This window comes from Panthera leo, chromosome C1 (assembly GCF_018350215.1).
Source record: "Panthera leo isolate Ple1 chromosome C1, P.leo_Ple1_pat1.1, whole genome shotgun sequence".
NCBI classification, from domain to species: Eukaryota; Metazoa; Chordata; class Mammalia; order Carnivora; family Felidae; genus Panthera; species Panthera leo.
The window spans coordinates 179,761,827-179,784,874 of NC_056686.1; the positions used below are offsets into that span (position 1 = coordinate 179,761,827).

The 23,048-nt window shown below is 35.5% G+C and overlaps 1 pseudogene; it reads left to right on the forward strand.

Annotated features, from left to right (window-relative positions):
* The first annotated feature begins 515 nt into the window (after window positions 1-515).
* On the forward strand, window positions 516-1,499 carry LOC122228100 (annotated as a pseudogene).
* The last annotated feature ends 21,549 nt before the right edge of the window (window positions 1,500-23,048 follow it).

The following is a 23,048-nucleotide window of genomic DNA, read 5'->3' on the forward strand; positions in this document are numbered from 1 at the left end:
TCTGTACATAAAGTTAGTTCTTACCATCAATATATGTGTGTGTGTGTATACATAGGGATGTATATAACCATATATTTATAGATAAGTATGTATACACATAGACATAAAATAAATATACATACATGTATATATGTATATACTAAATTTAAATTACAAAATGATCAAATGTATGAAACCGGATAGAAGATTTCAATGAGATAAAAAATTTTTTCTTTTTTATTTGGTTTGTTATATAGATTCTAAATGTGTCCGGATATTTTTGGGTCCTAATTCTATTCCATGGGATGGTACTATGAAGGAAATAATTCTATTGGTTTCATCTGAATGACGGTTCATTCTTATGTAATACTTGTAACTGTGAACTCAATATATACCAAGTGCTTTGCTAAAATATTAAAATAAAAAATGAGAAAAAATGTCAGTTCAATATGGATCTAAGAACAAATGGTTGAACTCCTCCCCATGCAACAGACAGTCGCATCTTCTGGTGCAGTACCAGCACGTCCCCAGATACAATGGTGAAGGTTGGAGTAAACTGATTTGGCCAGATTTCGTCATCAGGGCTGCTTTCAACTCTGGAAAAGTGATATTATAGCCATCGATGACCCCTTTGTCGACCTCAAATACATGGTCTACATGTTCCAGTAGGATCCCATCCATGGCATATTCAGAAGCACAGTCAAGGCTGAGAAAGGGAAATTTGTCATCAATGGAAAGCCCATCTCTATCTTCCATAAGCAAGATCCCACTAGCATCAAATGGGGTGCTCCTGGTGCTGAGTATGTTGTGGAGTTCACTGGGGTCTTTACCACCATGAAGAAGGCTGGGACTCACTTGAAGGATGGAGCCAAGAGGGCCATTATCTCTGACCCTTCTGTTGATGTCCCCATGTTTGTGATGGTATGAACCATGAGAAATATGACAATTCCCTCGAGATTGTCAGCAATGCCTCCTGTACCACCACCTGCTCGGTCCCTGTGGCCAATACCATCGATAACAACTTTGGTATCATGGAGGGAATCATGACCATAATCCATGCCATCATTGTCACCCAGAGGACTGTGGACAGCCTTTTTTGGAAGCTGTGGCATGATGGTCAAGGGGCTTCCCAGAACATGATCCCTGCTTCTAGTGGCGTCACCAAGGCAAGTTCATCCCTGAGCTGAATGGGAAGCTCCCTGGCATGGCCTTCCATGTTCCCACTCCTACTATGTCAGCCATGGATCTGACCAGCCACCTGGAGAAAGCCACTAAATACGATGACATTAAGAAGGTGATGAAGCAGACATTGGAGGGCCCCTCAAGGGCAACCTTGGCTACACTAAGGACCGGGATGTCTTCTGTGACTTTAATAGTGGCACCCACTCTTCTACCTTTGATACCAGGGTTGTCATTGTTCTCATTGACTACTGGGTCAAGCTGACTTCCTGGTAGGACAATGAATTTTTCTACAGCAACTGGGTGTGGACCTTATGGTTTACATGGCCTCCAAGGAGTAACAGCCCCCTGGACCACCAGCCCCAGCAAGAGCAATAGGAAGAGAGAGGCCCTCAGCTGCTGAGGAATCCTTGCCCCACCTCATCCCCAACACATTGAGAGTCTCTCAACCTCTGGGATGAACATAGTTTTCATCCCAGACACTCTAAAGAAGGGGAGGGCCTTGGGGAGCACTACCTTGTCATATATCCAGACAAAAAGAATTTTAAATACAAAAATAAAACAAATGGTTGAACTATGAAGTGCTAAAGTTTATTAGATAAAGTTATGAATAAGGTTCTACGGGATTGCAAGTGGACATTTATAAAGCAGAAACTGATTTTGTGAAATAATTACAAGAAAATTTATACCTCAAAATATACAGCTTAAAACTAAAAAAAAAAAAAAAAAAAAAAAAAGAAATAGAAGAAACCAAAACAAAAAGCTGCCTCAGAAGTAAAGGAACCCTTCAAAAAAGCCAAAAGGAAAAAAAAGAAAGAAAGAAAGAAACGCTAAGAAACATAAACACAAATCGTGATATATAGACTATCTTGAGTGTTCTGAAAATTTATGTAAATTCAAGCTGCAATTAATGTCATCTTGGATAACTGATGCAAAGCCTTGGGCGTGTGCTGAGAAGATGGTCAGATGAGAGATATCTGCATAAGCCCATGTCCCCAAAATGACAACACACTCAGTGAACAAACAATCTATAAAAGTCAACCACACAAAAGTAGGCAATAAAGAAATGCATTTGCTCACACCTTGTTTCTGAGTAAAGGAGGAAAAGGTCTCCACTGAGGGACCCAACCAACCCTTACACAAACTCATGGCCTGAATCCACACTACCTGCATGGCACAAAATCCTTCAGGACCAGATAAACCTGGTTTTGGAATGTTTTTGGTAGTATATTTAACATAGAGAATCAGTAATACGAGAGATTACTAGAATATGTCTACGAAATTCTAAATATGTCTAAGAAATTCCTTTGTAAAGTAGTCTCCTACAAAATGTTCTTCATTCTTGCCTAAAGGGCATACAATTTTTAAGAAGTTAGGTTATTTCCTTGAAGGGGAACAGGAGGTTCCTAACACATCTATTGGCTTCTACTGTGCTTTACTCACTGAGTTGAGACTGCCCTTAGCAATTATTTGACAGTATGAGATGTAGACCAAGTAAATGAGAATCATCCAGGGTAATTTTTAAATTGCACACTTCTGTGCCCTCCTCCAGACCTGGGGATGTATATTCTTAATATTAAAGTTTGATAAATTGGACTGTGCTGTGGGGCTGCCCTTAAGCAAGCTTTGAAAAAGCCAATAAATGTTATTTTTATCATAAGCAACAGATATATATATATATACACATATATATATACACATATATCTCATATATATATATATATATATATATATCGAGTATGTGTGTGTGTGTGTGTGTGTGTGTGTGTGTATATATATATATATTCTTGGAGAAGGAAATTTAAATTGTCATTAAAAACTGCCCCTCATTTTATGATGGGGACAATCACAATTATTTAGAAGTTGCCTCTAAGCAGAATGTCATAAAAGAAAGAGCTGCTGGCTCCTCTCGAACTTCACCCTTGGAGAAAGCATGGAAGGAGGAGGAGGGTAACAGACTTCAGAGCCAAAAAACAAACTATAATATATACACAGCCAACAACAATACTGCAACCTTTGGAAACCTTCTAGAAGACAGAATCTTGCAAGATCTCTGTGTATATGTGGGGTGTGGAGCAGGTAAATTACAACCTAGGGAAGCAGAGGACCAGGCATCATGAATATAGAAATGGTAAGACAGCTTTCCAGCTGTGCTCCTCCCTCTCACTCCTGCCCTCGGGGCATGATTACCTGGTCCAGTTACAAATGAAGTAAGAGTAATTCCAGCCACAGCCTCTAAAGGCATTCGAACATTGGGAAGTTGGGATGAAGCTGGGTTGAGAAGCATTGTAACCAAGTGCAGTTCATCTTGTCAGACCCTGGCATTTCCCTTTCTTCCCCCAAAGTATAGAGTAGCTCAACGGGAGGAGATAATTTGTGGAAAAAAAACAATGCTTAGGGGAAGTAATGGGAGGCTTCCTAAGGTCAGAAGGTTTGAACCCAGATTGCAACATGAAAGTTTACCTGACCTGGAGGGTTTCATCCTCCTTAATTCATCAGGTGGGTCAAAGCCCTCATATCCCAGGCACACCGTCTAATAATTTTTCAGGTATGAACAGGAAAATCTATAAAATCTGTGAGGAATTCAAGAGTTATAAAAACAAAACCAAACCTAAAAGACGTAAATCAGAGAAAACAGAAGAAATAAATGACCCAGAACAAGAACTCAAAGTGTGCATAACAAAGAGCTTAGAGTGTATGTATGTGTGTGTTTGTGTGTACATATATATATAAGCATATAGAGAGAGCATATATATAATCTATATATGATATATATATTATATATTAGACAGAGAATATATTATATATGTAATTTAAAATATATATTATATTAGAGAACAAATATTTTATATATATTTATATTATATATAATATATTGTATATTTATATATATTATATATTTACATAATATACATTTATGTATATATTAGCCAACTCAAAGATTGGTAAATGCTCTATTTCAAAACTCATCTAAAATTCATAAAGATATGGAAAGCATAAAGCAAAATGTAAGATCTATGGGAGTTTTAGGTGGACAGGAAAAAAATAAATAAGAAGGAGAAACACTTGAAATAATGACTGGCTGTCACTTAGAATTAAAGAAAGATACAAATTATCAGACTGATCAGTTGCAGAGAGCCAAAAAGAGATAAATGAGAAAAAAACAAAACTTCACAATTAGGTATGATATTAGAAATTTAAAATTTAGAAACAAAAATGTCAAGTGTAGAACAAAAGACCAGGTCAAACACAAAGAACAAACCTCAGATACTTTAAAAAATACTTTAAACTTAGGTAAAACATTATCTATAATATGAAATCTTTTAAAATTTATGATAGATTCTATTTGCTTTCTTGAACTCTTGTCAAGGAATTTTTTTAAGGAGGGAATCCAAAAGGAATCAATGAAATTTTCAGTGGGGTGTTTGTAAATCAACGGAAATTGATCAAATGGAAAGTCATGTGAATAAAGAAAGTATATTCTCTACATGGATGTTGGGTTGAATTAATAGAAATTCCTTTCTATTCTTTGCCCCTTCCTGTAGTAATGCCCTTTTCAGTGTGACTTTGCAACTTCATCCAGCAAGCCTTTCCCCACCTCTGAGTTGGGCCAGCCTTGTGATTTGCTTTAGCCAACAGCATGCTGGAGAGGTGGCAGTGCCCTCCTTCTGGGCCTGGACTTACCACGCACCCTGCTTGCTCTCCTAGAACCCACACATGAGACCGCTAGAAGATAAAGGTCATGTGACCTGACCTTGAATGATTCACTGGTTGTCAGCTGGCCTAAGATTTCCTTAGCATATCTCATTGCTTTCACAAATGGATGGCTCCAATTCCTTGAAGAATCCATGACAGGCTCATCTGCCATAGTTTATTCTCAACCACTCTTCCGGCTGAAGTTTTATACAGAATATTGCAGACTCTTAGAACTAAAAGGAAACTTAAAGGTCATACTCCTGTCTAAACTTTCAGATGCTCCTCTTAATCCAGGGAATATATTAGTCTGCCTGAGATAGATCACAATGTTTTCCAGGTCAGACCTTGATTCCTGTTCAGAACTCTTTACTTCCATCCAATCTGGCCTTTATTTGGAAGCAATACATACAGGCTTTTTTCTTTAATACTCTGGTTTACTTTTTTAAAAATGTAATATATATCAAATCCCTTGAGTGCTTTTAAACAGCGTTTGTGGGGAAATGATCAGAGACCTACTGACAAGACAAAACGACTATCTTTTAAAGTTGCTTTAGGGACATAATAGATAATCAGTTGAAAAATGTCCACTGTTTCATAATGTGATGTTAGTATGAATATGTACAAGAACAGAAAGGTAGTATAAATTTCCTCAGGCAACAAAAATAAAAGATAGTTGTTGGCTTACAAACACAAACTCCAGGAAGAATGAGGATGAAACCAGCAGTATGCCACTTTTTAAATAACAGACTCACTGTTTCCTTTAGTAACAACAACAACAACAACAACAACAATAACAAAAAAAAAAAAAAAAACTAATTTATTTACTCAGAAACACCAACCTAGGCTATGCCTGAACAAAATTTACCATAAATCAGTCCTTGAAGGGAGAATCTTGGTACAATTTTGTGATAAGAGTTGGCCTGAGTGGAAAGAAAGCTCTATACTTTCTGCAGGGTTCTACTTGTGGGTAATCACAGGGCATCATCGGGGTGTTCCTATCACTTTGCAGTAAGCCGATAGGGGTCTGTACTTTAGATATCATTTTCCAAAACACATTAAACAACCCTAATGCACTCTGGTGGGCCTTTTATTACTGTCCATAAATGCTTTAAAGCAAACAAAATCAGATCCGTGAAAATCACTGTTATTATATATTTACCAAAAATCTATGCTGCTCTAAGTAAATGGAAGTTACTGGTAGAGCAAATCTGACATGTTAAGGTATGATGGCTCTGAAAATTTTCACAGGGAAAGTCATTTTAAATTAAAGACTGAAAATCTTTATACTCTTTGTACTTTTTATAAGCCTGGGTGCTTTAAGTATTTGAATTTAAATACTTGATTGGTTAGTCCTGAGTGTTTGTTGCTGAACATCTAGTGAAAGTTACCAATATTTTAAACATCAGTTTTTACAGAAACAAATAACACATTTTTTAGCATTACAGGCAGAATAAAGGGAAGAAATTTTAGGTAAAATGAAGCTCTTTTGAATGAGACTTCATTATTATAAAAGCAGAATGCTTATTTTAACAGCAAAACCATACTGTAATATAAAAAGTATTTCTAGAATATTTTGCAAACTCCACATATTAATGAAAGCCTTCATTTGTATTCGATAATTATATGATCTCTTAAGTTAATTTACTTGGACGCATCTTAAATAATAAGCAGATAACATAATAAAAATGTAGGTGTTGTGGTTTTAGATATTTCAATTTTGAACAGAGAAAAGTATTTAGACTTCTCTTTATACCACAGTAACTAAACTGTATGTTTGATGTGTCCTTCTTATGTATAAAACTTTTAAGTGGAATTTAAGATTTTAACACAAAAATAGGCAGTCTTCTGGTTTTTTCTTTAGTTATATTATTAACTTTTCAAGGAAAACAGGCCTAGCTCAATGAATAATTCATTATGAGTAGGAGGGAAAACTGTAACATGAAAATCTTATTTGATATGATAAAACAGAACACATGTATTTATTCTTATGTCACTAAACATATACTATTCTAGGACAGTATCCCTTACAAGCGGAAATAACAAAATATGTGTATGACAATAGTAGCAAAATAAGCTATGCATCCAGTGTAGCTTATCTTGCTTTTAAACAGACAGATGTTACACACACACACACACACACACACACACACACACACACAGTTTTGTTTTTTTTTTTATCTTTCTTCCTTCCCTATGCTGAAGCCAAATATATTTTATTAACATTGGTTAAAATAACATCACTTCCCAAATCTTTGAAGGAATAAAAATGTTCCAAACGATGAAAAACACTTTTAGTATTGCTTCTTGAGATTCTTCAAGACCAAATAAAACAATCCTAAATCAATCATTTCAATAATCCTTTGACTTTCCTCTTTGCTGTATGCATCTATGAAGGCTTATAAACAGAAAACTAAAGAACACTTTAGGTTTTTCTGAAATTATATCAAGAATTGTGTAGTCATAGATAGCTTATGTTACTGAAAATTGCATTTTTAAGGATAAACAAAAAAGGAAACACATTTTTTTCCAAAAGCGTAATAGTTTTGAAAGCTAACACATCACACTTTTATACCCTTGACATTTAATTGTAATATATTATCCTACAAGAGTGTTTATTTTCAAACATGTATTTATAAATTTTAATGAATATTTACTGTGCATTTGATTCATTAAATGAAGTGCATAACTACTTTTGAAGATAAAGATGAATCTAAAAAATAGCATTGCATCTTATACCCTTAACAATGAGATGAGACACAGATCCTTGTTATTAAACCAATTCTATTAATGTGGGCAAAAGTAGATAACTTCATTTTTTGTGGGGGCTTCCCCACTGACCATTGAAACCTGATATGGGCATTGATCTTTTATATCTTGGGTACAAATCAACTGAATTTCAGTCAATTTCCCAAGTTTTGTTTTTTTAAATTATGTTTAGTCCATCACAAAACAACCAAACAAAAAATCCATGTTTTTAAGTCCCCAAAATGGTTTTATTTCATATTCAACAGTGCAGTGCAGTTTCATAAGACGACTGAAATTATAATTAATTTAGATCTCTATTTCAATATATTTTAGGCCCATCTCACTTAGAAGTAATATATTTTGGGCCCATCATTAATCAGGACCTGTGGGATAGGACTTTCTCTAAAAGATCAAGTCATTACATTGACAGTGTTTGGACTAAATATTAGTAACAGGGTGAAATGTATTATCATCACTTGCCCAATTCAAATTTCACCTTGTTTTATTTATCATATTAAATAAAGGGCCAATGTTAAGGTCATCTTGATCCAGTGGTCTCAACTAGTCACAGATGAATTTCTGTTAAAAGCAAAAATGTCACTATCTAATAAAAGTTCTTAGGTCTGCTTAATTATGTTAGATTAACTTTTCTATTAATACAATTAAATTCATGAAGTTATTTGAGAAAATATGCAAAAGTTAAAACTATACAAGAGCCCAAATACAGTAAGCCTATTTCAGTGATTAGAAATTCTTCATTTGAATTATAAATTGTTACAAGTCACTGTGGTTAAAAATGGAACTACCTCTTAAAGTAAACTTGTAGACTATTAGAAATATCTTGAGTTCCCTCAGTAAAAATTTACACAAGCTTTTCTTTCTTTAAAAATGTTTTTTGATATAATGATATATCTCTAAAGCAATACTTTCTAAAAAACTAACAAAAACTTTAATGTTTTCCTTTACCAAAAACATTTCATGTTTATAGCTGTAACAGCATTACAACCTGTCTTGAGGGTTAACTTGATTCAAGTTTATGCACTCCTTGCTTCCAGACCTAAGGCCCCTTGGTGTATAGTAGAACAAACCTACCTTCCTTGAGATTTGCAGACCACGGGTCTTGAGGAGTGAAGGGCCAGACTCTCCCAGAAGATGAGGCCTGACCACATTCAAAAAGAGCTGCCATTGATGGCCGCTAGTCTGTTCAGGGTCATGTTGACATGGGAGTAACCGCTTGGGCACCCACTTCTCTTGCATGTAGCTCTTACCATTTCCCACACCTCTCCCTTAAAACCCTCCCAGCTTCACCTGTCCCAGGAAGATGGTCTTTAGGATGTTAGTCCACCATCTTCCCAGGTTGCCAGCTTCCTGAATAAAACAACCTTTCCTTTCCTACCATCACTTGTCTCTCAAATATTGATTTTCAAGCGGTGAGTAGCTAATCCTGAGTTCAGAACCAGTTCTATGTCCAGTAACATAGCTGAACAATTTTTTCCCATTTCCTCTTGACAAAATTTTAAGGACATTCTTTCATTCTAAGTATGTATTACATGATATATTATGCATATACATATGGCACACATATATTCCTTGCAATACAAAGAAATAGTACATTTCCTCCTCGTGTGAAAACATGTGTATAGCATATTTTTCAATTTTTTTTAATATTTATTTTTGAGAGAGAGAGAGCGAGTGAGCAAGCAGAGAAGGGGCAGAGAGAGAGAGGGAGACACAGAATCTAAAGCAGGCTCTAGGCTCCAAGCTGTCAGCACAGAGCCCGATGCCAGGGCTCCAACTCACAAGCTGTGGAATCATGACCGGAGCTGAAGTCAGACGCTCTACTATCTGAGCTACCCAGGCACCCCTATTTTTCAAGTTTTTTAAGATTATTACTTTTTGTTTTGGTAACTCAAGCAATAATAGATACTATAACTATGACAAACATCATTAAAAGGAACATGTCTCTTGTTCTTAAGATGTAAAGCTCGCCATGAAGGGACACAGGATTCACATTCAAGTCATCAGGAAATATTGTATCTCTTCCTTTCTGCTCTGAGCCACCTACATTTCTGGCTTACAGCCAGAGCCTGTTAAGATTCTCTGCTTCGATCCTTGCGTGATAATCTATTCTCAACTTGGTATCTAGCATAATTCTTTAAATGTTTAAATCAGAGTCACCGATGATGCTCTAGAACTCTCTCTGCTTTTTCTGAGACTTTGATCTTTATACCCATAAAAATATTTAGTAAACCTTGATCTGGTAAAAGTTCTGAATCATCACTTTGACTTGACAACCTGACTTAAGAACTATTGAAATTTCATGAAAAATACCAAAAACAGGTGTTCTGGGATCTATCATTCTTGGATGTTTTCATGAAAATTTTCAAACGAATACTGAATACAATGAAAGAAAATTTGGAAATGTCATTTAGGAAATGCAGTATTTGTTTAGTATTATTTACAAAGTAATTTATAAAATAGTTCCTCGAAGTATTAAATATTTTTTTTAAATATTGATGATAGCTTTCTTATCAAAGAGAAATCAGCTACATCTGTGCTGAAGAACATTTATGTATATTCAACACCAACGTTTTAATACAAACATTCTAAATATCTAATTCCTGTGTGTATGTAAAAATATGTGTGAATTTTGGCAATTTTAGCTTCAAGTTAGATTGGTGGATATTTGTTCCTTTTTAAATATAATACTATATGGCACATGGACCACAAATAATTTCTAATATACTCAGGATCCAGTGGTTTGTTAACTTAGGAAGAAGAGTTAAAATGATGATCTACTCCACCAAAATTTTTAGTGATACTAGATTAAAAAATATAACTTTATCTTCAATATTGAACTTTTTTAGATGTATAATAACATTCTTATTAATGCCAGATGTTCCAATTAGAATTTCTACATGCTTCACTTTCATTGCATGACTTGTATGAAAAAGTGAAAGATTAATGGAATTCTCTGGTTCTCTATTTGAAGCATCTGACAGCACTACTTTAAAATTGCCACCTTTAGGGGCATCTGGGTGGCTGAGTGGGTTAAAAGTCTGACTTTGGTCAGGTCATGATCTTGCGGTTTGTCAGTTCAAGCCTCCCATTGGGCTCTGCCCTGGCAGCGCAGAACCTGCTTGGGATTCTCTCTCTCTCTGCCCTTCCCGAAATTGTCTGTGTGTGGGCATGCATGTTCTCTCTCTCTCTCTCAAAATAAATAAATAAATAAACTTAAAAAATAAAATAAAATTGGCACTTCTAAAATTATCACTCTTTGCTAGTGTAGCCAGAATATCAATAAGTTCATATCCTGTGGCAAACAGTTCACATGCAAAACAAAACTTGGGTTAAAAAAAAATGAGCTAATTTAGAAGTTATATGATCTAAAGGAAAAGCTATGCTTCATTCACTGATAACGTAACAGCATCTCTGCCACTGCACATATTGGTTATTTTAAAGGACTGTATAGTCTTATTTATTTTTTTTTTAGGTTTATTTAATTTCAAAGAGAGAGAAAGAGAGGGCACATGAGTGGGGGAGAGGCAGAAAGAGAGAGAATGGTGAGAGAGAATCCCAAGCTCCATGCCTAGCTCTGCAGGGATCAACCCCAGGAACTGAACTGTGAGATCATGACGCGCCAAAACCAAGAGGCAGATGCCCAACCAACTGAGCCGCACAGGAGTCCCTAAGATAGTTTTCTTCAAATAATGATGGAAAATGCTGGTTTCTTCAGTAGATTTGTGCTTTCTGATTTCTCCTTTTTTTCCAAATATGGTAAAATACATGTCTGCTCAATCTTATGGCAGTGATAATACCACAGTCCTCATGATGGATGTTAAATAACTACAAAGATTTTGTCTAACTTACGTGTCAATTATCAACTGTCTTACAAATAGAAAATCAGTAAACATGATTTTTTTTTTTTTAGCTCATTCCTTTTAGGTTGTATTGCAGAAAAATAAAACCTTATGTAACAATAACATGAATAGTAAGTTGAAGACTTATAACATAAAGTGATTGCAAACCTACTGTGACATTTTAGACGACTTCCTATATGCACACAGCAGAGATCCTCAACCTCCATTTTTTTCACATATTCTATATACAACCAACTCCTGATATTTCCTACTGACTTTATCAATTGTCTAAGCTTGTGATCTTCTATACAACTGGCTGATATGGCAAGGAGCCTGTCGGGGCATCAAATACTTTTCTCAACACTGCCCAAACTCCAAAAGGAGTTAGCTCCTCATAATTATTACTATCTGAACACATCTAATTTTATTAGCCAGCCTCATACATACTTCTGTAAAAAGATAATGATAGAAGTGCTATAAGTGGATTTTTTTAGATTTATCCATGTCTTAAATTAATACTTGATTCACTGCATGTTCAGCTACTAGAGTAATGAATTAGACTGAACACTGGGACACGGGGCATGAACAAGCAAATACAAATAAATGGTCATAAGGCTTGTGTTTTCACTTTGTTCTTTAACACAAAATAGAAGTTTTTAAAGCTAATGAGTGGGAAAGATAAGAAGATACTATACTTGTGACTCCATATGACTGAAATACCTGAAAAACATTCATGCTCTCCACCAGCCACCAATATTTCCTAGTCTTCCTTAAAATTAGGTTGGGATCATGTGACAATTCTGTTCAAAGAATGGCGAGTATGTGTGTTATTTCTGGCCTAGGGCACTAAAGAGGCAGTGTGCCTCCCCCTCTCCTCTCTTTCCCTGCCTTTAATTACTTTTTGAAGCCATAAGATAAAAAAACAAACAAACAAACAAAAAAAAAAACTGAGTTCCAAAGGGTCTCATTACAGGGAAGAGAAACTAACTTGTACCATCATCAAACTGGCACAGCAATTTACTAAAAACAATTTCTTGTACCAAACCCTAAGAGCTGGAGGTGTTCAGAGTTTGTATTTTCTGCTGTCATTGTTGTTTCATTTTTGTCGTTGTTGTGGGGTGGTTTTTTTGTTGTCTTGTTTTCTGCGTTTTTTTAGTTACTACAGCCTCTTCTAGCCTAGTACCTCCCGACAAATACATTTCTTCTCCAGATATTTCATTGTTTGCTCTGTCACATTTTCAGGTTTTGTTTAAATATCCCCTGTTGGGGGAAGTCCTCCTTGACCACTGAAATAAATCATTTGCATTTTAGAACTAGATTAAGCTTTTGTTCAACACTATTAAGGAAAAGACTGTGAGTGGAGACTGGGGGGTTGGTGGACAAGGATGGGAAATTGGGTTGGGGGACATATGTTCCCTAATTCTAAGCAACTAATCTATTATTACTATTGTTACTATTTAGACAAAAATTCTGCTCTTCTGTTTTAAGATTTATTATGGTCTTGTTTTCAGAAATAAGCAAATGGTTACAACCATCACTAAGAGGGGGAGGTGAGAGGTAGGGCAAAAATAAAAAAGGAAGCATCAGTCTTGAAAATGCTTTTTAAAATACCATCCATGTTTTTATAACACTTTTTAAAATACTATTTTTGCCAGTACCATACTGTTTGATTACTGTAGTTTCATAACGTATTTTGAAATCAGAAGGTATAATGCCTCTAGCTTTGTTCCTCTTGCAAAAGGCTGCTTAGGCTATTCGAGGCCTTTTGTAGCTCCAAATGAATTTTAGGATTACTGTGTCTATTTCTGCCAATAATGCCATTAGGATTGTAATAGGGATTGCGCTGAATCTGTAGATCACTTTGGTAGTATGGACTTTTAAATGATATTATTTTAATCCATAAACAGAATGTCATTCCATTTATGTGTCTTATTTAACTCCCTTTATCAATTTTTTTTAAATTTTCAGTGTACAAGTATATTACCTAATCAGTTTTTTCTAAGTATTTTATTATTTTTGTAAATATTGTAAATGAGGTTGTTTTAATTTCCTTTTCAGATAATTCAGTTAGTGTATAGAAATGAATTGGCATATAGATCAATGGAACAGAATATAAAGACCAGAAATCCACACATTTATGGTTAACCGATCTACAATGGAATTAGACCTGAATCTTACACTTTATACCAAAATAAACTCAAAATGGATTAAAGACTTCAACATAACACTTGAAACCATAAGATGGCTAGGAAAAAACAGAAAAACAGGAGAAAAGCTTTGTGACATTCCTCTTGGAAGTGATTTTTTTGTTGCTGTGGTTTTTCGTTTGTTTCTTTGTTTGTTTTAGGGGCAGGGAGAGGGGCAGATGGAAAGGAAGAGAGAGAATCTTTATGCCCAGCCCAGAGTCGATACACGGCTTGATCTCATGACTATGAGTTCATGACCTGAGTTCAAATCAAGTTGGACACTTGACCCGACTGAGCCACCCATGGACCTCAGCTATAATAATTTTTTGTATGCAATACCAAAAGCATGGCAACAGAAGTAAAAATAGAGAAGTACAAGTACATCTAACTAAAAAGCTTCTGTACAGCAAAGGAACAATCAACAAAATGAAAAGGTAATTTGTGAAATGGGAAAAAATATTTACAAACCATATATCTGATAAGGGGTTAATCTCCAAAATATATAACTCAATAGCAAAAAAAAAAAAAAATCAAATTAAATGAATAAAAAAACAGGCAAGGGATGTGAAAGGGCTTTTCTCAGAAAAAGACATACAAATGGCCAAGAGGTATATGATACGGTGCTCAGCATCGCTAATCATCAGGAAAATGCAAATCAAATCTACAATAATATATCTCTTTACATTTGTGACAATGGTTATTACCGAAAGAACAAAAGATAACCATTTGTATAATCATTATAGGAAACAGTATCATGGTTCTTCAAAAAAAAAAAAAAAAATCAAAAACAGAGCTACTATATATTTAGCAATCTTACTTCTGGGCATATATCCAAAGAAATCGAAATCACGACCTTGAAGAGAAATATCTGTACTCTCATAGTCCATGCAGCATTATTCATAATAACCAAGATAAGGAGACAATGGAAAAGTCAGTTAACGAATGAACGGACAAAGAAAATGTGGTATAAATAGTACCTGTACCCTGGCGAAGAGCCAAAAAGGATGGGCGTTTGTGTGGTGGGTGACGTCAGACAGACTCCTCCTGGATGAGCGTCTTCGGGCTTCCTCGGGGGAGTTTCGCAGCCTGGGACTCCCCTGCCAACCCCCCCTTGACCTCCGAGATCCTGCGAGATCCCGGGAGAACGGGATCCCTCTGGGAAAAGTGGTTGCAGCTGCCGTGTCCTGATTTGGCCATTCTCTGAGCTGCCCACTCAGCACGTGTCAGCACTTCCTCGACTTGCTCCTTCCTTGGGACCCATGCTTTCTCCCGAACACACCCAACGCCATTTGGAGAAGCCACACAGCACACCCCACAGACTCCCAAGGGTGCCCTGCTTGCCTTCCTGGGAATCCCCACACGCCATCCACCTGTATCAGGTCCTGGCTCTGGCCGGAAGTTGTCCTCAGCTGTGTGAAACAAAGGCGCCCCTAATGATATTCAGCTTCTTAAAAAGAAAAAAAAAAGAAAAAAAAAAAGAAATCTGCCATCTGTGACAATACGGGTGAACCTGGAGGACTTTACACTAAATCAAATAAGCCAGCCATAGAAAGACAAATACTGCATGATCTCACTTGTAAGTGGAATCTAAAATAATCAAACTCCTAGAAACAGAGTAGAATGGTAGTTGCTAGGGTCTGAGGAAGGGGGAAGTGGGATGATGTGGGTCAAAAGGTACAAAGTTTCAGTTATGCAAGATGAGTAAGTTCTGGAGGCTCTAACGTGCATAATGGTGACAACAGCTAACAATACTATATTGTATACTTGAAAATTGCTAAAAGAATAGATCTTAAGTGTTCTCACCAAAAAGATTTAAAAAAAAAAAAAAGAAGAAGAAGAAAATAACTGTATGAGGTGACAGATATATTCATTAGCTAGATTCTGGTGCTCATTTCACAATTTACACATATTTTAAAACATCAAATTACACACCTTAAATAGATGCAAGTTTTGTTTTTCAATTACACCTCAATAGAGCTATTTAAAAAATACTGTCCATTAGGCCACTGCTTATCTGTGCCCACTTTAAATTTCTTCACAGCATGTTACACATCATGGCTTAGGTTATATAGTTATTTATTATGTACTTATTATATGAGGGGTCTGATGGAAGTGAATTTCATTGAGAACTTTAGATTTAACTTTAGAAAGTTCATTTAGAACTTTCTTACACTAAGTTTCCAGTGACAAGAATAGAACTACATACTTAGTTGATGTGAACACACAATAAATGATTTCTAACTACATGAAGAAATTCTCATTTCATTTTGGATAGAGAGGATAGCATTAAAAAGTGAGTCTTTGCTGGGGCGTCTGGGTGGCTGAGTCGGTTAAGTGTCGGACTATTGATCTCCACTCAGGTCATGATCTCACCATTCAGTGATTCAGTTTGTGAGTTTGAGCCCCATATCGGGCTCTGCACTGACAGCGCGGAGCCTGCTTGGGATTCTGTCTCACCCCCTCTCTGCACCCCCCTCAAAATCAATCAATTAATTTTTTTAAAGTGAGTCTTGGGGTGCCTGGATGGCTCAGTCAATTAAGCAGTGGACTCTTGGATTCGGCTCAGGTCATGATCTCACAGTTCATGAGTTCAAGCCCTGTGGAGGGCTCTGTGCTGACAGTGCAGACCCTGTTTTGGGATTCTCTCTCTCTCTCCCCCTCTGTCTCTGCCCCTCCTTCACTCTCTCTCTCCCTGTCTATCTCTCTCTCTCACTCAAAATAAATAAATAAACTTTAAAAAAGAAGTGAGTCTTTGCTTTGTCAGTGACCTTCTCACCTGCAGCTGTGGCTGCCATCAATATCAGGGAGAAGTAAATGTGAAAGTAAAAATTTAGTGGGCATCTGAGTCAGGGGCATTGAGGAAAGAGATACACCCTCTGAACATATCACTAAAACTGAAGAGCAAAACAACACAACCAAATTTAGGAGTAGACAAGTGGCCACACGCAGACAAACAAGGGAATGGAGATAAAGAAGTAGTGAGCAACAGCCTAGAAATCTGTCGAAAGAAATCTTGTTCTCCTTGCACACTTGAGTTGTTGCTGTAACTCCTGCTGTACAATGGGGCAACCTGGAGAAGGGTTTTTACTAGAATGTGATCAGTAGAGATGTTAAGATATTAACTGTCTAATAAACCAAATTAAAAAAAAAACTATTTATATAGAAAATCCATAAAACATTACAGGATGTGACCCTATCACTTTCTTTGTATTTTTTTATCTTGTTAAATTTAATATTTTCTATGAACTAAACAGCATTTATTTTGAGAACTATGGGCAGGTTTCAATTTAAAACAAAAAGGAGTCAAGACAAATTACTCATATCAAATAATCAGGAGTTAAAACACTAAACCAAAAAAGATTATTAAGAGAAGGCTTGATAATTCCTTAAAGTACCACGGGTAAGTGCTGGTTGGCTTTCCATGTACAACTTGCAAAGTGAAGGTATTTGCTTACTGATATAGATCATTTTTCACCTATTTTATAAAATACCGAAACTTCTAATGCTTATCATCTTATAGTTCTATAGATTTCTGTACTCATAGCAATTTTCACACATCTTAAAACCACATCAAAATTTAAATAGGACACAAATTTTATGATAAATCAGTTACAATACCATTACTATTCAACTGGTTTACATGGTAGCAGTTTGAAGGAGCAAAACATCATCTCAATGTCAAAAAGCACATGCCTTTTACTGTTCCGATTTCCCGTTAGTAATTATACTATTAAATTGATCATTATGGCATCAATTCTGCAGAGGTGTCTCAAAGAGTGCTGTGACAATTCTCACTCATTAAATTTTACAATGTTCTGATATAATCACAAATATTTTGTCTTAATTGCATTTTACTGCTAAAAGACACTTGCTTACTTTGCGAGCTGTGCAAATCAGGAAACAACAGATGCTAGCGGGGATGACAGGAAAGGGGGACACTTTTGCACTGTTGGTGGGAATGCAAACTGGTGAAGCCACTCTGGAAAAACAGTATGGAGGTTCCTCAAAAAATTGAAAATAGAACTACCCTATGACCCAGCAATTGCACTACTAGGTATTTATCCAAAAGATACAAAAATGCTGATTCAAAGGGGAACATGCACCCAATATTTATAGTAGCATTATCGACAATAGCCAAATTATGGAAAGAGCCCAAATGTCCTTCGACTGATGAATGGATAAAGAAGATGTGGTACACACACACACACACACACACACACACTGGAATATTATTCGGCAATCAAAAAGAATGAAATCTTGCCATTTGCGACAGTGTCAGTTGAACTACCATGTATTATACTAAGTGAAATAAGTCAGTCAGAAAAAGGCAAATATTATATGATTTCACTCACATGTGGAATTTAAGAAACACAACAGATGAACATAGGGGATAGGAAGCACAAACAGGATACAAACAAAGAGGGAGGCAAACCATAAGAGACCTTTAAATACAGAGAACAAACTGAGGGTTGCTGGAGGGGAGATGTGTGGGCTAATGGGCTAAATGTATGATGGACATTAAGGAGGGCACTTCTTGGGATGAACACTAGGTGTTATATGTAAATGATGAATCACAAATTCTACTCCTAAAACCATTACTACACTGTATGTTAACTAACTTCGATTTAAATTAAAAAAAAAAAAAGACAGGAAAAAAATAAATAAAAGGCCTGCCTCTTTATTGATACTGTAAATTGACATACTACTTTTTCTGAGAACATTACAAGTATTTCCCAAAATAATTAGACGATAGTCTAGGTAATTATCATCCAGATTGCTGAGATATGTATGTATGATTGCAATAGACTTTTCCAGCAACAATAGACTTTTCCAGCAACAAATAAGTAAATAAAAGTGCCAAATTATTAAGTACCCATTATCTTACTTATTTATTTAGTTCATTAGTTAGGTTTTGTTTATAGAGACTGAAAGTTACTTCAATTTATATATAGATTAAATGTGTTGAAGTGAGAAACAAATTTCGTGTGTTCAGTAGAAAAGTTACATTACAACTTATTTTACACAGGCTAAAATATTAGCAATGTCTTCATTTTTGTTTGTAAAGCAGAAATATATAAATCTATATATTTTTAAAGTTTTTCCTTCTTCCTAATATATTTTGTACATTGTCTTAAAACATATTTTAGGCCAGAGGTATCACAGCTCAAGTAAAATAATCAGATTCCTTAGCCAGAGACAATTCTCATATACATTCTCTGAATCTTATTTTGATCTTTATGAGAAGTTTGAGCATATGCACTTGTTTTTAAATACACCTATAAATTATCGTATCACTATAATTTTTAAAAATATCCCTGGATTTTTATTAAAATAATGATAAAATGCCTACCTAAATTTCTCTAGGACAACAAACACACAGAAACATTGACTTCTTACAGCAACATTTATTCCTCACATATTTCATAAAGCAATTTTGAAACTAGAAATTAGAATTGTCAGCACAGAATTAATTTGTGCTTCATTCAATGTACAGATTGTTTGTTTCTTTATTTATTTTTGCCAAAGGAAACCTGTATCATTGTTACATCACTAGGAAAATAATCAATAAAGTGTGCCTCTTTTAAGTGGTTCCATTTTATACGTGGAATTGTAAGATTTTCTCAAATGTTTTTGATCCACTTTCATATCATTCATGGTAACCCTGAGTAAAAAAAAAAAAAAAAAGACATACACATTAACATAAGCTGAAAGAGTGTGAAAGTCTGATTAAATGAAAGCACAGATGGGTGTTTAGGTAATACTTCCAGAGCTTCCGTTTATTAGGCTCATCAGTGTTTCTGTTGTCTGGTGAACAGATTCACCCAAAAGTGGACCCAGTTGTGCAGTCTGGATTTCCTGGGCCACATGCTAGATGGGAACAGAGCTGCCTTTTTCTCCAAGTGGGAGGGGTTGCAACTGAAATCAGCTTCCCATAGGGTGGCTTCCTCACCCCTATAAGAGGGCACTGCAATTTACCAAAGATCCCAATCTCTCCAGGTGCTACAAATGCCAGGTCACTCAAATAGCATCATGTATAAACCAAACAGGATGGTTCTCACACTTCAATACAAAATGTAAGAAACAGCAGGCAGTCTCTCCTGTAGAACACAAACCCACTGAATGTTTGATCATACCCGGCACAGTACACACCCTGCAGGCTGATGGCAGGATTGCAGGACCTGTGCCCTCTCCTGCTTATCTGTGGTTTGTAAGTTTTCTCTGTAAAGACTCTTTACCCGGGTGCCTGGGTGGCTCCATCGGTTAGGCGTCCAACTCTTGATTTCAGCTCAGGTCATGATCTCATGGTTTGTTAGTTCAAGCCCCCACCAGGCTCTGTGCTGACAGCGTGGTACCTGCTTGGGATTCTCTCTGTCTCTCCTTTTTGCCCCTTCCCCATTCTCTCTCTCTCTCAGAAATGAATAAACTTAAAAAAAAAAAGACTGTTAAACTTTAAAAAAAGAGACTTGTTATTAACCACATCATTAACATTGTAGATTTGAATGCATAATTATTATTGATACAAAAAAAAGTTATTTTCAAAAGCCTATAAATTTTTAGAAAGATCAATAATTCATGATTTGAAAGCAAAGATTTTTTTATCCAACAGTCTTATATACTCTTTCAGTAGGTCAGAATAATTCATAAAAATGAAAATAGTTTAATTCTAAAAATGCTTGACCTTTGATTATTATACAGGAAGTAAAACATCAATCAAATTTTCTGTGGTATGAAATTAAATAATCTTCAGAATTATGCCATGTAAAAACCAAATTAACTATTAGATAAAAAAAATTGTATGTTGTTTTAATATTTGTTTTTAGTTTCTTTGTGACATTCTAATTTATACCTTATAGCCCTCTTTTGTTTTGTACATGGATTTTTAAATAGTACATTAGCAGTTTCAATCTTCCCTTTTTTTGTAGCAAAACCTTGCTTCAAATAAAATTTTACAATCACAATATATAAAGTATTGACACAGTTTGAAATTTATTATAGAAACCATTCCCAATTGATGACCACACATTTTTTTTTAAGTTTTTAATTCCAGTCAGTTAACATAGAGGGTTATATTAGCTTCTGGTGAACAATGTAGAGATCCAACAACTCTATACATTACTGGGTATTCATCATTATAAGTGTACTCTTAATCCCCATCACCTATTTCACCCATCCCCCTCCACCTTCCCTCTGTTGAGCATCCATTTGTTTTCTATAATTAAGAGTCTGTTTCTTGACTTCTCTTTCTCTCTCTTTTCCTCTCTCTCATTTTGTTCCGTTTCCTCATTTTTGTTTCCTAAATTCCACATATGAGTGAAATCATATGGTATGTGCCTTTCTCTGACTGACTTATTTCACTTAGCATTATACTCTAGCTCCAATCATGTTGTTGCAAATGGCAGGATTTCATTTTATGGCTGAATAATATTCCATTGTGTATGTATATCACATCTTCTTTATTCATTCATCAATGAGTGGACACGTGGGCAGCTTCCATATATTAACTATTGTAAATAATGCTGCTATAAACATAAGAGTGCATGTATCCCTTTGAATTAGTGTCCTTGTATTCTTTGGGTAAATATCCAGTAGTGTGATTGGTGCATTATAAGGCAGTTTCAATTTTTATTTTGGAGGACCCTCCACACTGTTTTCCACCACGGCTGTACCAGTTTGTATTACCACCAATAGTGCAGGAGGGTTCCTTTTCTCCACATCATCGCCAACACCTGTTGTTTCTTGTGTTGTTAATTTTAGTCATTCTGACAGGTGTAAGGTGATATCTCATTGTGGTTTTGATTTGTGTTTCCCTGATGCTGAGCGATGATGAGCATCTTTTCATGTATCTGTTGGCAATCAGGATGTCTTCTTTGGATAAATGTCTGTTCATGTCTTCTTCCTATTTTTAATTGGATTATTTGGGTTTTTTGGTCTTGAGTCGTATAAATTCTTTATATGTTTTGGATACTTACCCTTTATTGGATATATCATTTGAAAATATCTTCTCCCATTCCGTAGGTTGACTTTTAGTATTTTCTATTGTTTCCTTTGCTAGGCAGAAGTTTTTTATTTTGAGATACTCCCAATAGTTTATTTTTGGTTTTGTTTCCCTTGCCTCAGGAGACATATGTAGAAAGAAATTGCTATGGCTAATGTCAAAGAAGTAATTGCCTATATTCTCGTTTAGGACTTTGATGGTTTCCTGACTCACATTTAAATTTTTAATTCATTTTTAATTTATTTTTGTGTATGGTGTCAGAAAATGGTCCAATTTCATTCTTCTGTATAGTGCTGTCAATTTTCCCAACACCATTTGTTGAACAGACTTTTTCCCATTGGATATTCTTTCCTGCTTTGTCCAAGATTAATTGACCATATAACTGTAAATTTATTTATGGATTTTCTATTCTGTTCACCCGCTAAATGTGGGCAAGAGATTTAGCTTCTCTTACACTCTGTTTTAAAATTAATAGTAATAATGATATAGTTTTCTTTATAGATTATAATTTTATAGAAAAACAATGAATTCAAAAAAATGTCTTTTTAAAAATATTTTATTTATTTATTTATTTACTTACTTACTTACTTATTTTGAGAGAGAGAGAGAGAGCGTGCATGCACGCATGCGTGAGACAGTGGAGCAGGGTCAGAGAGAAAATCCCAAACAGGGATTTGCACCGCAAGATCATGATCTAAGCTGAAATCAAAAGTCAGACACTTAACAGACTGAACCAACCAGGCACCCCAATAAAATACCTTCTTGGGCAAAGGGAATGGTATATTGTGAATTTGGTTAAGAGCATAAGCCCCGGTGCTGTACCACCTGGGTTTAGATAATAGCCAAAATACCTATTAACTCTGTTATCAGGCAAGAAATCCAAGTCAACTGTACCTCGGTATCCTTAGTTGTAGAATGGAAATGCCAACAGCACTTACCTTGCAGTGTTGTTGTGTTAGAAGTCTACTTATGTGACCACTTAGAACCATGATCGGGTTTCATAAGTGTCCTCTGAAGGGAGGACACCTATGAAATACTTACCTATTATTAAGTTAAGTATATAACTGATGATCCAAATCACAATACTTTTGACATAAAAGGTATTTCATTAATAAGTATTCCCAAACACAAACCAAGCACTCCTAGGCAAACTGGAATATACGATTAACTTAGCTAATAGACTCTTAACTTGATTACAAGATTCAAAAATATCTTTTAAAAATATAAATATAACATTAATCAATACTGAAGGGTTATTAAGAAAAATAGTCAAAGACGTAGGAATTTATGATGTATTAATTCTGATGGAATTATGCTTAGAAAAATAGTAACAATAAAGTGAAAACGAAGGGCTGACAGAGTTAGACAAATAACAATAAAGAAGAGAAAGTCTACCAGAGAAGGTTA